The 15,753-nt window shown below is 39.3% G+C and overlaps 1 long non-coding RNA gene across 2 annotated transcripts; it reads left to right on the top strand.

Moving 5' to 3' along the window:
* The first annotated feature begins 366 nt into the window (after positions 1-366).
* On the top strand, positions 367-1,547 carry LOC137247036 (uncharacterized). Of its 2 annotated transcripts, none has more exons than XR_010951763.1 (3): positions 367-441; positions 894-1,031; positions 1,090-1,547. It is a non-coding gene; the product is annotated as an uncharacterized lncRNA (long non-coding RNA). The 2 variants fall into 2 exon arrangements; XR_010951764.1 differs by lacking the exon at positions 367-441 and adding an exon at positions 449-791.
* The last annotated feature ends 14,206 nt before the right edge of the window (positions 1,548-15,753 follow it).

Raw genomic sequence — 15,753 nt, 5'->3', positions numbered from 1 at the left:
CGGAGAGGTTTCTTTTACGAAAACTAAAGCAATTTAAATAGTATATATAGGAAATCGTAAAGAAATACGTATTTTTAAGTACAAAAAATTATATACAAATATATATATGTAGTCGCATACATATACATAGAAACTTCCCAATATGCACAAGTACAACTTTTTTCCAACCTTTGAGAAATATGTAGTTCTCAAATGGAAATCCAACTTTTACAGCAATTGGAGATCAAATCGTTTTTCCAAAATTTGTTTTCAAATTGAGTGCTCTTGGAAGTCAATTTGAGCTATTACTTAAAATTTTTTCAGATGGTACCGCGTTAATTCATTTATGTGTGTGACAATGCTGGCCAATCATGTGTCAAAAGATTGGGTAGCAGTGATAGCAGTGAAACTGAAAAAGTGAATTAATTGATATATTTCGGGGAAGTATCCAATTTTAATATTGTAAGTATTTAATTAATTTAATAAACATATGTGCAGCTATTAAAAAGCATAGAAGCAAGGAAAATAAAAGTGAGGTAAGGCAGGTGGTGGCTTTGCTGTCGGAGTGCTCGCCAACAATTGAAAGTTTGCCAATGGAGCCTTCCACGTCAACTGCTGCATACAATCCTCCTTTGGACAACTTTTCGAGTGAAGAAACTTCCTCGAAAAGCGATTCAGAAGAGACTACTGATGATTTGCCCAACTTAAATGTTGAGTTAGCTAGTTGGGCAGTAGAAGTCAATATTACAAATGCAGCTGCCAATAGCCTTTTAAATATATTGAGTAAGCGCATATGTGGGCTTCCAAAAGATGTGAGAACTTTGAAATTTATAAAATATTTTATTTATATATTCTACTCTACTGTATACTTCGTACTCTCTTTTTTCTGTCGGTTGTTGAACTCCAAACTATAGTTTGTGGGAATTCCTTACGCTTCATAAAAATGGTGTGGCGAAAAGTGATGAGCGATGAAGCTGCCAGGCACTTCACTTGGAAGGGCACGTGCAATAAGAAAGCTTTAAGAGTGCTCAGTACAACGGGAGCCCTGAAGAGTAACTATTACATGTCCATTATTATTTTAATTTATAATTGAAACTTTTTATTTCTGAGGCTTACAATTAAAAATTTGCCCACTCTTCCGATGAGAACTATGAAAGGACTAATATGTCCCTCTTTCATCAAGCCAACAACCGCCTGGTGAAAAAATGCAATACAGCAAGAAAGAGAATACTACTGAAGTTAAATAAAAATAAGATATTGATTTATTGCATTAATTTAATGATTCTAAAATAATCATTAAAAATTTGAACTAATTGTAATTCATTAATTAGATTCTTACAAAATTTTAAAATTTCTTTGCACCAAAGCTGAGATATTTTTGTTCGTGCTCAAAGCACCGAGAAAAATAGAAAAATGTGAAAAAAGTGGAGATCTACCGGAGAAATTCTGAGATAACTGAGGTTATCTACGCGAAAAACGGATTTTCCTCCACTTTTGAGATCTTGTACAGGGTACAACAATTTTTGGTGATTTCTCTCTCTGCTTTGAGCACGAAAAAAATATCTCAGCGTTGGTGCAAAGAAGTTTTAAAATTTTGTAAGAATCTAATTAATTAATTACAACTACTTTAAATTTTTAAATACTTTTAATTTATTTTTAAATATGTAAAATGAATTACTATCTATTTTAATGTATGTTTGTTCTATTAAACTCAAACTAAATTTATATACAACGCTGTTATTTTTATTCAATTGGGATGGGAAATTTAATTCTAGAAGAGCTTTCTGTTTCACTTGAATCTAATTGGAGATTGATGTTGGATTTCAAATTTATATCAAAGAATTTCTCAAGTGGAGAACTGAAATTATTTACGTATAAAAAATGTGCCATTTTGTTTGATAATGGGTTGGTTCTCCAATGGAGGTACAATGGATATTAAACATTGGAATGTGGAAAACGAGTTGGATTTCCATTTGACCTCAAAGCAATTTCCAACAAAAATGTTTATTGGGTTACTTGTATAAACGAAAAATTCAGTTGCCAAGCTCGCACCCAGTGGCGTTGTCAGGTTTTCTTGCTTCCTGGGGAAAATATTTTATTGATACTGAGGTTGTCAAGAGTATTTGAAATGCCACTCGCAAGTTAGGAAAAACTAGTTCTCAATACGAGATAATAAAAGTAAGTAATTTTAACGGAGTTTTAGGTTCAATTTCTTTTCCAGAAATCAGTTATAATAAACATACAAGTTATCCAGGAAGTTCTGCTTTGCGGACCCCTCACTACGCCACTGCTCGTACCTATACGCTGGCTGGAAATGTGTGGGCTTGTAAGCTCAAAATGTGGAACACTATGTAACAAAGTTTACAACACTCATACATTTGTACGTATTTGTTATAATTGTAACAGCAAAATGAACCCTTGATTAATGGAGACGCATGCCATTGTAAAGGGAAGGAAAAGTCGGAAAGATTGTGTACACAAAGAGAAATCATTGAGGCACAAATTCATAGTCCATGCTATCGGCATTGTGACACAGTGGAAAATCTAAGTAATTATGTACTTAAATGAAACATCCAGACTCAGAGTCCTTGTTTGAGAACCCTACCAGTACTTGGGAGACTGTAGACAAATTTCAGTCGTTTTTTATGCAGTCTCGAACATTGGCAGAGAAATTGATGAATTCACCACTTTTCCTCTTGAAGCTTGAAGGCTTTTTTGAAGGTACCTTGGCGCTGTACGCTATTGTGGAGGGATTGCTGGAAAAGCAAAGTCAACTTTGCTGATGTTCCTAAGGTTTCTCTCTGCAGATTTTTATACCTTGAAGATGTAGCTCTTACCTCTTCTTTACGAACACGGTCATAAGGACCTTGAGACCTCACAATTATGCCAGTTGGAGCAATTTCGTTGCCCTAATAGTGAATTTCTTTATTTTTCTCAGGTGGCAGCATGGTTGGTGGTCGTTTAAAGCTGTAGCCCCATTTACATGCATTTCAGGAGCTAGACACTTTTGTACGATATCCGAGTTTATTAAGTTGAATTTTGATGCCTGTCAACAGAAATAGCTATAATAAGTCCCACAATAGCACTGTTCTAAATAGTTTCAACTGCTTTATCAATAGCGTAGAACTCCACCTGGAAGATACTGCAAAAGTCAGGAAATAAATATGGCTGATTTACCCGCCGTCGCTTCTAGATCTGACAGCTGTATCACTCCTTATAAAAAGGTTCTAGTATTTGCCAATTGGACGGAGTTATTTTATAACATGGATGTTGGTTTTTATAGGAGTTGTCAGTGTGGTCATTAGAAAAACTTCTGGTAATACTTGGATCTGTTGTGCGAAAATGTCGCTTTGCATGACTGTCTCCCATTTTCTCTTTTTCTTAAATAGGAAGCACCCTAATGTACACATAACAAGATATAAGTTGATATCGAGAGCTGCATGTAGCTAGCGCTACTTCAATTGAGCGACGATAATGTTATGGCCGATACACAATAAAGTTTTTCATATAGATGCGTTCAACGCAATCTAATGCATTCCAGTAACATCGCCACAATCATGCAAGATGTTGCATTTGTAAATATGAAGGAACCTTCGCCTTGGCAATTGAAGTTTATTTCACCTTGACCATTCACATACAAAATTTTGCAAATCACTGTTATAAATATTCTATCTGTACAATAAATATAATTACCAACATACATATTTTTTTCCTATTCATTATATTGCAGTTTTTAACTGTGAAAAATGTTAGGAAAGTTACCAACGAGTGGAAAAAATAATTTCACTTGCAAAGTATGCCAGAACCCTTAGCCAAAGAAAATGTCAAATTCTTCTTCTTAGGCTTTGCTTGCAACAAAATTTGCAAGTTGGCTACTTTTTCATGCCAGATGGCCTCAGTGCGCTCCATCTACCGTTGTCCATAAAATTAAGTGCAATCTAATCATAATGCATAAGATTGAGTTGAACGCATTTATATGAACAACTGCTTATGTGACGGGGCTTTAAAGTATATTGATAATGAATGCTTAGCAACCTTGAAATGGATCAATTTGCGCAGCTATGGCAGGTTTCTCAAAATTTTTCAATGTTCTATTCCAAAAACAAAAAGCAAATTTTCAATTATAGAAAAATTAAAAAAAGGACGTGTGGCACTCGGGGACTGCTGCGGTAAAGCTATTGCATATTATCAACTTATGCAATTATAATATTTATGCAACATTTTGTTTTATTTGATATTAATTCAAATTACACTTTTTAAGCGTGGCGACCGATAAGAAACTTTAACTTTAGCTTTAACTTTAATTTTAACTTTAACTTTAACTTTAACTTAAACTTTAACTTTATGATAGAGATCCAATTTTATTTATTTGGCCTGTTGCTAACACCGAACCTTTTTGGAACCTTTTCGAACCTTTTTTGACAAATATCCGTTACGGTTTTTTTTGATTTAGTCGCCAAGCCCGCGATAAAATCTATGCAATAGCTTAACAGAAAAATCTTTGTTAAACTCAATTAAACTTGATGATAAGTCGGTAATTATGTATCCTTCGGTGCACCAGGCAGTTACACAGGCAAAAAAGACGAATGAAGCAGTCCCTTCCTCTATTCTACGGAGAATCTGGAAGACCAAAGCCTGCAAGTCCATTGGTTCATTCGATATTTCTTTGCTGATTATAAAACATTAGCAACATGCTTAAGTAGCTGAACAAGTAGAGTCTTATCGACTGAAATAACCTCTTTATAGAGTAATACCGTCGCGGGAGGCGGCTCTGCTCGCTTACTACAGCACTATAGCCGCATGGCATATTTATATCTAATACTTAAATGAATAATGAACTTTCGCAGAGATTTTCCGGATTTTTAATTTCCTCTTAAAATTCGGAGGGATTCGGCGTGGGTTCTGTCGGTATCAGCAGATAAATTGTAGCAGAGCTTCACATGCCAGAAATGCACTTGGATGATACTCCAAACCACTGGAACATTACTCCCATACCATGGAGCCACAGTAGTGTTGACCGAAAAGTTTTAGTTTAATTCAATACTGCAGTAAATTAGAGAGAATCGATCAAGAGATGCAAATTTTTGGCGTTACTGCACCGCATCTCTTTATAATCTATCTGTTTGTAGCAGAAAATAAAAATTTTCCAGGTTGTTTTCAGCTCCATTATGTCTAATAGCGCGCAGGTATGGGGAGTTAACGAAGTCGACCAAGTTGAGAAACTTCTTAGAATATTCAAAAATAAACTGATCTTCCTTCTCTATAATACGCCAAACTATATGTTTGTCCGGAAACAGGCTTGCATCCCCTGTATTTACATACGCTTCGCCTGCAAATGCTCTATATCGCTCGTTACTTTAGTCTATCACATGATAGATTTCTCGCTCTTAGAACGCTTAGCTGAGTGTAATACAAATTCATTCCTTGAAATGGCTTGGAAGTCTACTACCCACGAAATTTAGCCGGCCCTAGTGCCGTTGGAGATTTCGTATTTCACTGATGATTACAGTGCACATGCAGCCAGTCTGATTCTCCGGGCACGGGGAGGTTTGCTGAATCTAAACGGAACAACCTTTAAAAACATATCGCCTCCATTTTGCACATTATGTAACTTGCAGGAGCCAGAAGACGTTTTTTTATTTTATTGGTAAATGTCCGATGTATAACAATATCAGTTCCCTTTACTTTGGTGAAAGAACTTTAGATTTGGCCAAGGTAGTTGCCAGTTTAAATGGATTTAATTTCGAGTCTCTGGCCAAGTTTCTCGCGAATAGTTTTAAAATTAGGGACTTATTATTAAATGTATTTTCGTAGCTCGTTAGTATTTTATTTAACACGCGGTGCGACACACAACATACCCAGCTATTGCCGCTAGTATCTACTTTACTTTATTTATTCAAGTGTTTCGATGCACGCAATAGCATAAGTCATAATCTGTATCTGATTATTTGGTAAAAACACTTTTTTTTTTAATTAGCTGATCAAACAGATTTGCTCTATTTGTACAAAAAATTCGAGGTATTTATGCATATTCCACCGAAATGAAATGAGATCAGCCTTGACAATATATTCTGTACTACTTTTTGAACAGAAAATTTCCTAGTAACTATTTGTTTATATATGTATGTATTCGCAGAGTTGAATTGTGTTATTAATTTGAAATGTGTACAACAACTTTATTTTTTTATGAATAAATACAAAAAAAAAAAAAAAAAAAACAAACACTTTATTAGTTTTATCTGTTTCCAAACTGCTAATTTGTTTTATTGTTTACTGCTACAAAACCATAGTTGGGAGCAGTGCACTAAGCTTTGACTAACAACACTGCTCGAATTTAAGTGGGCTAACATAATCAAGATTTTGTGTTAAGTGTTAAAGAGAAGTTAAGGGCCAATTAAACTTCCTTAACGCTAATGCCATAGACGTAACCATACCCATATCCACAACCGCCTTCAATGTGATCGATTAATGGTGCCTTAACCTAAAAATCGTGCAAATTTCATAAAAATGAAGAAAACTCAAAAAATCACAAACATATTCTACAAAAAAATAAGTCTCTTAGTCATAACGTATCCAAAACAATGAATAAAATCTGCAAAAAGTTATTAAATTCACCAACTCAAATATTTTTAGGTTATGGATATGGCGAGAAACCAAAAACCAATTGGTTGGTTATGATATGGCTATGGCGTTAGCGTTATGATATCGCACCATTAATCGATTACATTGATTTCCATAAGGTAGGTTCGATCAGCTGTTTTATCTGCTTATGGTTTTATGGTTATAAGTCACCATTAATTGGCCCTTTAATTTATTATGAATTGAAACGTTTGCTCATCTTTTACATATTCGTTAATCCAGCCTTTACCGACGGCCCAGTTCACACGAAGAAAATACAACATAAAACAAGTAAGGAAAATTAAGTTCGGGTGTAACCGAACATTACATACACAGCTGAGAGCTTTGGAGACAAAATAAGGGAAAATCACCATATAGGAAAATGAGCCTAAGGTAACCCTGGAATGTGTTTGAATGACATGGGTATCAAATGGAAGGTATTAAAGAGTATTTTAAAAGGGAGTGGGCCATAGATCCATAGGTGGACGCCAATTTGGGATATCGCCATAAAGGTGGACCAGGGGTGACTCTAGAATATGTTTGTATGATATGGGAATCATATGAAAGGTGTTAACGAGTATTTTAAAAGGAAGTGGGCCTTAGTTCTATAGGTGGACGCCTTTTCGAGATATCGCCATAAAGGTGGACCAATTTGTTTGTAAGATATGGATATTATATGAAAGGTGTTAAGGAGTATTTTAAAAGGGAGTGGGCCTTAGTTCCATAGGTGGACGGCTTTTCGAGATATCGCCATAAAGGTGGACCAATTTGTTTGTAAGATATGGATATTATACGAAAGGTGTTAAGGAGTATTTTAAAAGGGAGTGGGCCTTAGTTCTATAGGGGATGCCTTTTCGAGATATCGCCATAAAGGTGGACCAGGGGTGATTCTAGAATGTGTTTGTATGATATGGGAATCATATAAAAGGTGTTAACGAGTATTTTAAAAGGAAGTGGGCCTTAGTTCTATAGGTGGACGGCTTTTCGAGATATCGCCATAAAGGTGGACCAATTTGTTTGTAAGATGTGGATATTATATGAAAGGAGTTAAGGAGTATTTTAAAAGGGAGTGGGCCTTAGTTCTATAGGGGATGCCTTTTCGAGATATCGCTATAAAGGTGGACCAGGGGTGACTCTAGAATGTGTTTGTATGATATGGGAATCATATGAAAGGTGTTAAGGAGTATTTTAAAAGGGAGTGGGCCTTAGTTCTATAGGGGATGCCTTTTCGAGATATCGCCATAAAGGTGGACCAGGGGTGACTCTAGAATGCGTTTGTACGATATGGGTATCAAATGAAAGGTGTTAACGAGTATTTTAAAAGGGAGTGGGCCTTAGTTCTATAGGTGGACACCTTTTCGAGATATCGCCATAGAGGTGGACCAGGAGTAATTCTAGAATGTGGTTGTACGATATGCGTATCAAATGAAAGGTGTTAATGATTATTTAAAAGGGAGTGGGCCTTAGTTCTATAGGTGGACGCCTTTTCGAGGTATCGCCATGAAGGTGGGCCAGGGGTGACTCTATAATATGTTTGTACGATATGGGTATCAAGTTAAAGGTATTAATAAAGGTTTTGAAAGGTGAAAGTTCTATATGTGAAGGCGTCAATAAACCAATCCAATCACCATGTTTCATCCCTTTTTTCATTTTTCGAAATTTTCGATATCGAAAATGTGGGCGTTATCAAAGTCGGATTTCGCTGATTTTTAACACGATGATAAAGATAAGTACGTGAACTAAGTTTAGTAAAGATATATCGATTTTTGTTCAAGTTATCGTGTTAACGGCTGAGCGGAAGGTCAGACGGTTGGCTGTGTATAAAAACTGGGGGTGGCTTCAACCGATTTCGCCCTTTTTTACAGAAAACTGTTATCGTCATAGAGGCTTTGCTATTACCAAATTTCATACGGATTGGTAAACTTTTGTTCGACTTATGGCATTAAAAGTATTCTAGACAAATTAAATGAAAAAGGGCGGAGCCACGCCCATTTTGAAAATTTCTTTTATTTTTGTATTTTGTTGCACCATATTATTACTGGAGTTGAATGTTGAGATAATTTACTTATTTACTGTAAAGATATTCAGTTTTTTCTTAAAATTTGACTTTAAAATTTTTTTTTAAAAGGTGGGCGTGTTCTTCATCCGATTTTGCTAATTTTTACTAAGCACATATATAGTAATAGGAGTAAAGTCCCTTCCAATTTTCATAAAGATACCTTTAAAGACTGCCAAATTATAGCTTGCAAAACTTTGAAATTACCTTCTTTTAAAAGTGGGCAGTGCCACGACCATTGTCCAAAATTTTACTAATTTTCGACTCTGCGTCATAGGATCAACCAACCTACGAAGTTTCATCGCTTTATCCGACTTTGGTAATGAATTATCGCGCTTTTTCGATTTTTAGAAATTTTCGATAACGAAAATTGGGCGTGGTTATAGTCCGATATCGTTCATTTTACACAACGATCTGAGATGAGTGCTCAGGAACCTACATACCAAATTTCATCAAGATATCTCAAAATTTACTCAAGTTATCGTGTTAACGGACAGACGAACTGACGGACGGACATGGCTTAATCAAATTTTTTTTCGATACTGATGATTTTGATATATTATATATATATTTCTATCTCGATTCCTTTATACCTGTACAACCAACCGTTATCCAATCAAAGTTAATATACTCTGTGAACTCTGCTCAACTGAGTATAATTATTCCGAAATACCAAGATAAGATCTTGAAAACAGTACCGCGACCTTCCAGAAAACAATTTTTAAATAGTGCCAATAAATCGCGAAATATGCGCCGTCTCGACGATAAGCACAAAGTGATTAACAGAAGAGCGGATATACCGAATTTCTTAAAAAGTCAATTTATAAAATGAATAAATAAAAGGCGCGATAATCTCCGAAGAGATTTAAGGCAGAGGCTTTTTCCTAATTTTCGTCCTGCTCCTTTCACTTTTTCCTAAAAATTGGTGCGACGGGACCTTCATGTTTTATGCCGACTCCGTATCGCATCTGCAAGACAAATGAGTTTTCACTAAGAAGCTTTTCATGGCACCCTGCCCACGGGCGACCTCGTTTAGAAAAACTGAGCTTCGTAACAATAGGCTGATGGAATTTTTATGTTTCTTGTCCATCTACTCTCTGGCTGAGACAGCGTAATATAGAAGCAGGCATAAGATAGCTTGCTAACATCGCCTTACTTAATTCAGGGCCCTGTAGCTTCTTCTGCGCTAACGTGAAAAAAAAACAGAAAAATATTTGTTAAACTCAATTAAACTTGATGATAAGTCGGTAATTATGTATCTCTCGGTGAAGCAGGCAGTTACACAGGCATGAAGACGAATGAAGCAGTCCTTTCCTCTCTTCTACGGTGAATCTGGAAGACCAAAGCCTGCAAGTCCATTGGCTCATTCGATACTTCTTTGCTGATTATAAAACTGCAGCAACATGCTTAAATAGCTGAACCTGGAATTCAAGTAGAGTCTTATCGACTGAAATAACCCATTTCTAGAGTAATACGGTCACGGGAGGCGGCTCTGATGTTGTTGTTGCTGTAGCAATGCTCACCCCACCTAATAGCCGCGACCGATCACAAATTTTGTATGTCGGGGTTGATTCTGGATAGGTAAGAGATTAACCTGTTACAGTATCCAGAACGAAGTTGAGCAAGAGTGACACGCGTTTCCCTGGGGAGTATGCGTTCCTCTTCCGCGAGTTTTGGATAATTTTCTTTAAGACCGTGGGATTCACCGGGCAATTCCCGGCATAAAGGTCCGACGCCTGTTTATGGAGTTCACCAAGGACCTGCTTGTGTTTTTTCCTTCATACGGCTGGGTTCTCAGGTGCCGTATTTCCTCAAAATGCTTACGGAGATGACTCGTTAAGCCCCTAGGCGGTGCTGGTTCATCAATCAGATGTCTGTTGGGATGCCCAGGTTTCTGGGTATTCGACAGGAACTGTTTTGTCAGCATCGCATTTCTCTCCCTGATGGGGAGTATTCTCGCCTCATTATGCAGATGGTGTTCTGGGGACATCCCGTGGCGATTCTGAGAGCAGTATTTTGGCAGGCCTGTAGTTTCTTCCAGTGGGTAATTTTTAGGCTTGGCGACCATATGGGTGACGCGTAGCACGTAATCGGCTGGCTAATTGCTTTGTATGTAGTCATGAGCGTTTCTTTATCTTTTCCCCAGGTACTGCCAGCGAGGGATTTGAGGATTTTGTTACGGCTCTGAATTCTCGGAACAATTGCGGCTGCGTGCTCACCAAAACATAGATCCTGATCAAACGTCACACCCAAGATTTTGGGGTGTAGGACAGTCGGTAGCGTTGTGCCATCGACGTGGATGTTCAAAATGGTCGACATTTGGGACATCCATGTTGTAAATAAGGTCGCGGAAGATTTAGTCGGTGATAATGCCAGGTTTCGCGAGGCGAAAAAACTGGAGAGATCAGGGAGGTAGCCGTTTATTTTATTGCATAGCGCATCGCTCTTTGGGCCTGGGCCTGTGGCCATTATTGTGCAGTCATCGGCGTAGGAAACAATTGTGATTCCTTCCGGTGGTGAAGGTAGCTTAGATTTGTAGAAATTAAACAAAAGTGCTGATAGGACACCACCCTGTGGCTCCCCTTATTTAATTCTTCTTGGTTTTGATGTTTCGTTTCTAAATTGCACCAATGCCTGCCGATCACCCAGATAATTTGCGGTTCACCTTTTAAGACACGGGGGAAGGGTAGACCCTTCCAGGTCTTGCAGTAACCACTCATGGTTCACCGTATCAAAAGCTTTTGATAGGTCTAGCGCTACGAGTTCTGTTCTATGGTGGGGGTATTGATTTAAACTGCAATTTATCTGGGTACTTATGGTATTTAGCGCGGTGGTAGTGCTATGGAGTTTTCTGAAGCCATGCTGATGAGGGGCTAGCTGCAAATTTGCTTGGAAATAAGGGAGAAAGATGGCTTCAAGCGTCTTTGCCACTGGCGATAGGAGAGATATCGGACGATACGACTCACCTATGTTAGCTGGTTTCCCAGGCTTTAGTAGCGGGACCACCTTGGCCATTTTCCATTTCTCGGGTGGAAAGAGACAGGTTGAAGACATGCGCTAAATATTTGAAACCCTCTTTCCCTAGGCTTTTAAGCATCGGCATGGCTATGCCGTCTGGGCCCACTGCTTTGGATGGTTTAGCACGACCAATGGCGTCCTCAACCTCTTTAGCGGTGATGGTGATTGGTGACTCGCTGAATTTGTGTTTATGTGTGTGTCTATTGGCTCTACGTCTATCTTTGTGGACCGTAGGATGCATTATATATAATCGGCAGAAAGCGCTCGCGCATTTTTTCGCATCCGACAGCACTTTGTCGCCAAAGGCGATGGAAACTTTATCTTTGTGCTTAGTCGGATTCGATAGGGACTTTACAGTGGACCAAAGTTTACCCACACCGGTAGAGAGGTTACAACCTCTTAGGTGCTCCTCCCATTTCGCTCGCTTGTGTTCATCCACAAGCAATCTGATGTGTTGGTTTATATCCCTTATTTGGGGGTCGCCTGGATCAAGCTGTCTTATAAGGTCACGTTCTCTCGCTAAGTTTGCGGCCTCCGCCGGGAAGTGGGGCCGGATTTCGGGAATTCTCCCGGCGGGAATGAAACGTGCCGAGGCGGATTCAATGACCTTACGGAAGGCACGCTCCCCTTTGCGGGCATCAGTCGGGATAGGGAGGGCAGCAAAGCGGTTGTCTGTAAAGGATTTATATTCTTCCCACTTTCCTTTTTTGAAATTTATGAAAGTGCGTTTTTCAGTGGCGATGAAGTCGGCGGTACGCTCGAGCAAAATAAGTATGGGCAGGTGGTCGGATGCCAATGTTACCATCGGCTGCCAGTTGACGCAGTTTACGAGTTCTGCGCTCACGATTGAGATATTTGGCGAGCTGTGACAGCTTCCTACCATACGTGTGGGAGCGTCTCCGTTTATTGTGCAGAACGTCGTTTCTTCTATTTGATCCGCCAACATCTCACCCCTACTGTCCGCCCCCAAGTTTGAATGCCATAGATCATGATGGGCATTGAAATCGCCTAAGACAATGCGATTGTTGCCAGTGAGTAAGGCCCTGATATTAGGGCGGTATCCACTGGGGCAACAGGTGGCAGGAGGGATGTAGATGTTGATGATTTCTAGGTTTGCATCGCCTGACCGGACAGATAGGCCTTGACGTTCTAAGACATTGTCCCTGCGGTCGATGCCAGGATCAAATATATAATATTGCACAGAGTGGTGTATGATAAACGCGAGGCCGCCTCCATTTCCGCTCTCGCGGTCTTTCCTGTGGACATTATACCCAGAGCAGGTCTGCAATGCAGATCTTGCTGTGAGTTTAGTCTCTTGAATCGGATGTTGTGTGCGGATGTTGTGCCGCTTCATGAAATCGACTATCTTCGTAATCTTCCCAGTTAGTCCATTACAGTTTAACTGCAGAATTCTGAAGTGCATAAGGGGAGACGCCGCCACTCTCGGGGTAAGTGACGGGTGACTACGCCTGGGTTGTGGAAAGCCTGGACGCAATTGCTGTTGTGGCCCTAGGACTGGGCGTCTTTGGGCAAGCATTGGGGTACCCGGATGATTTGGGTTTGCGACCTGACAAGATGGCGCGATGAAACCCGTCGGGGGGTTGCCGTCGCGGAGACCAGAACATCTAGGAAAGTGGCACCACCCAAGGCAGGAGCTGCATTGGGCGGATGTCGCAAACATATATATTCGTTGCTGGCAGACGGTGCAAACGGAGGTAGGGACTAAGAGTCTGTTTCCCTGGCCTGCACGATTGCTGCCGGAAAAGAGGGGGGGGGGGGGGGGGAGAAGACGGGGGCAGGGACTGATGCTCAGCATAGCTACCAACTCTACTACGAAGGTAGTAGTTATGAGTGGTATCAGCTGTTTGAGTTGTTGGCGCCGTGGGGCGCGAGCAGCAGCGGGTACTTCTTGTGGCTTGCTGAGCAGCGGGGCTGCTGGAAGGTAGTGGGGGGCGCTTAGGTGTAGACTACGGGACGCCCTTGGGCGTGAACAGCAAGGAGCCACAAAAGATTTATAAAAGTTACGTGGACGTCGGGTTTTGGGATCAAGCCCAGAACAACCTGTCCGATGAACCATCCCTTGCACGAGACACACTGAACAGAGTATGACCGTCCTAAAAAGATTCTTTTCCGGCAGATGCAGCAAAACCATTTCTTAGGACCGGGGTCAGGAGACGGACCCGGATTGGATTCGATGCCTTCACGGAGTAAGAGAGTATGGAGCAGTCCTGCTGCAAGGAGCTGCTGGGAGGATGACAATTTGTGAGAGGGTCGAAGCAAATTAAATGGGGTCACACTGAAATGACAGTCCTTGGTCGGGAAAAATCCCGAGTCGCTCCGGTACATAGAACCGACTGCCTTGGGAAGCGTCTGTGTTCAGGCGGCTCTGCTCGCTTACTACAGCACGATAGCCGGGGGACCTACAGTTTTACGCTGAATCCTAACGGCATGCGCGGATAAATTTTGACAGAAATACACTCGGACGATACTCCATACTACCGTTAGCACGATAACTTGTCCAGAACCGGCAAGTTTAGCCTAACGTAACCTTACCCAACGTTGCTTTGAATGCAGACGAGCGTGGAAGTCAGGAGCGGTTGAAGTATAGTCACTGTTAGATGTTAAGTCAGTTTTTACACTTCTCTTATTTTGTGCTAAACACTTACAGGATTTCTATTACTATCAGTGGCCATTGGAGAGTTGACAACATCATATACATAGCCAGCTTGCGCTTGAGGTTGCACTGACGATCCTACCCCTGAGCATAGACTAATCCATGCTTCTATAGAGATTTAAGTATGAAGATCACCCGTAACTCTTTCTTGGCTTTTGGAACACATCTGTTTTGTAGACAATTTGAAAATATTCAAAGTGGGGTATGAATTTGTTAAAAGCGGTTTGCAGCATGGTGGATATCACCTATAAGGTTCGAGCGATTTTTAGGGGTTATGTGATTTGGAAGCCTTGTCTTGGTCTACGATGTGTGTGAAATCGGTTTTGGAGAGGAAGAACCCTAATCCATCATAGACGTTCGCCGTATCTGTGCAGTGCGTCTCCATTAAACAATCAATGGCTTATTTATGTTGCTTGCAGCTATGTTTGATCTACATCCATAGTATTTTGCAAAGTCTTAATGCCGTATTTAAAGTTTCCAGGTTTTACAGTACTACTCCCATGACTACTTTTTTAGGTTCATTTTTATTTTATAAAGCTTCTTCTATCTGTGAGAATCCCAATTCCCTTCGTGTCAGTTGTGTTTCGGAATTGACCACAAATTTTCCCAAATTCAGTTCCAAAATGACTCCAGAACTACCACAAAATAATTATAAAATGAAAACCGTTACGAAATATATCTAAATCGATTTCAGCAACAGTAGCAAAATATTCATAAAACAATCCCGAAGTAGTCCCAAAAGCAATTTGGTAATATTTCAGAAACTATCCGGTAATATTCTTGAGAAACGTCCCCAAAGTAATGTTGGAAAGCCTGGCAGGCAAATCTGAAATGGTTCTAAAATGATACCGAAACGGTGCCAGAGACAATTTAAGTATATGCTTTTTTGACAGATTTAGTTTTAACGTAATTTTTTGAAAAATAAAAATTAAAAAAAATTACTATAACATAATTTGTTCGAAAAATCTGATTATTTCCAATTTTTTTTTACAAATTATGCAAAATGACTGTATCGAATTTACTTTCGGATTTATTTAGCTCCAATCTTGTTCAAATCCGAAATATTTATTAATTTAAAAAAAAAAAAATTCAAATAATTCAAAAATTTTTTGGGATTGTTTAGTGTTGTGTTCAATTTATACTTTTATTTAAGATTTCATGAGCTTAACACCGGCTTATAATAGTTAAATATTCAATTATTATGTTTTTCTAAGAGTAACTGAAAAGAAAGAAATAAACATTTACTGGCATATTGCGATGGTACTATTTCGAAAACCGCCACGTAATCATCATCAGGCAATTTTGTAATGTCATCAATCGTTTCACCGAAATTCGAACCGCGAATCACACGGTGAAACTGCAGTTGCCTTACCCCTACGCTTATCCTGCTTGTATTTGTTTCCTTGCT

Source organism: Eurosta solidaginis, chromosome 3 (assembly GCF_040869045.1).
Source record: "Eurosta solidaginis isolate ZX-2024a chromosome 3, ASM4086904v1, whole genome shotgun sequence".
Lineage (NCBI taxonomy): Eukaryota > Metazoa > Arthropoda > Insecta > Diptera > Tephritidae > Eurosta > Eurosta solidaginis.
This window is presented reverse-complemented; position numbering and strand designations above follow the sequence as displayed.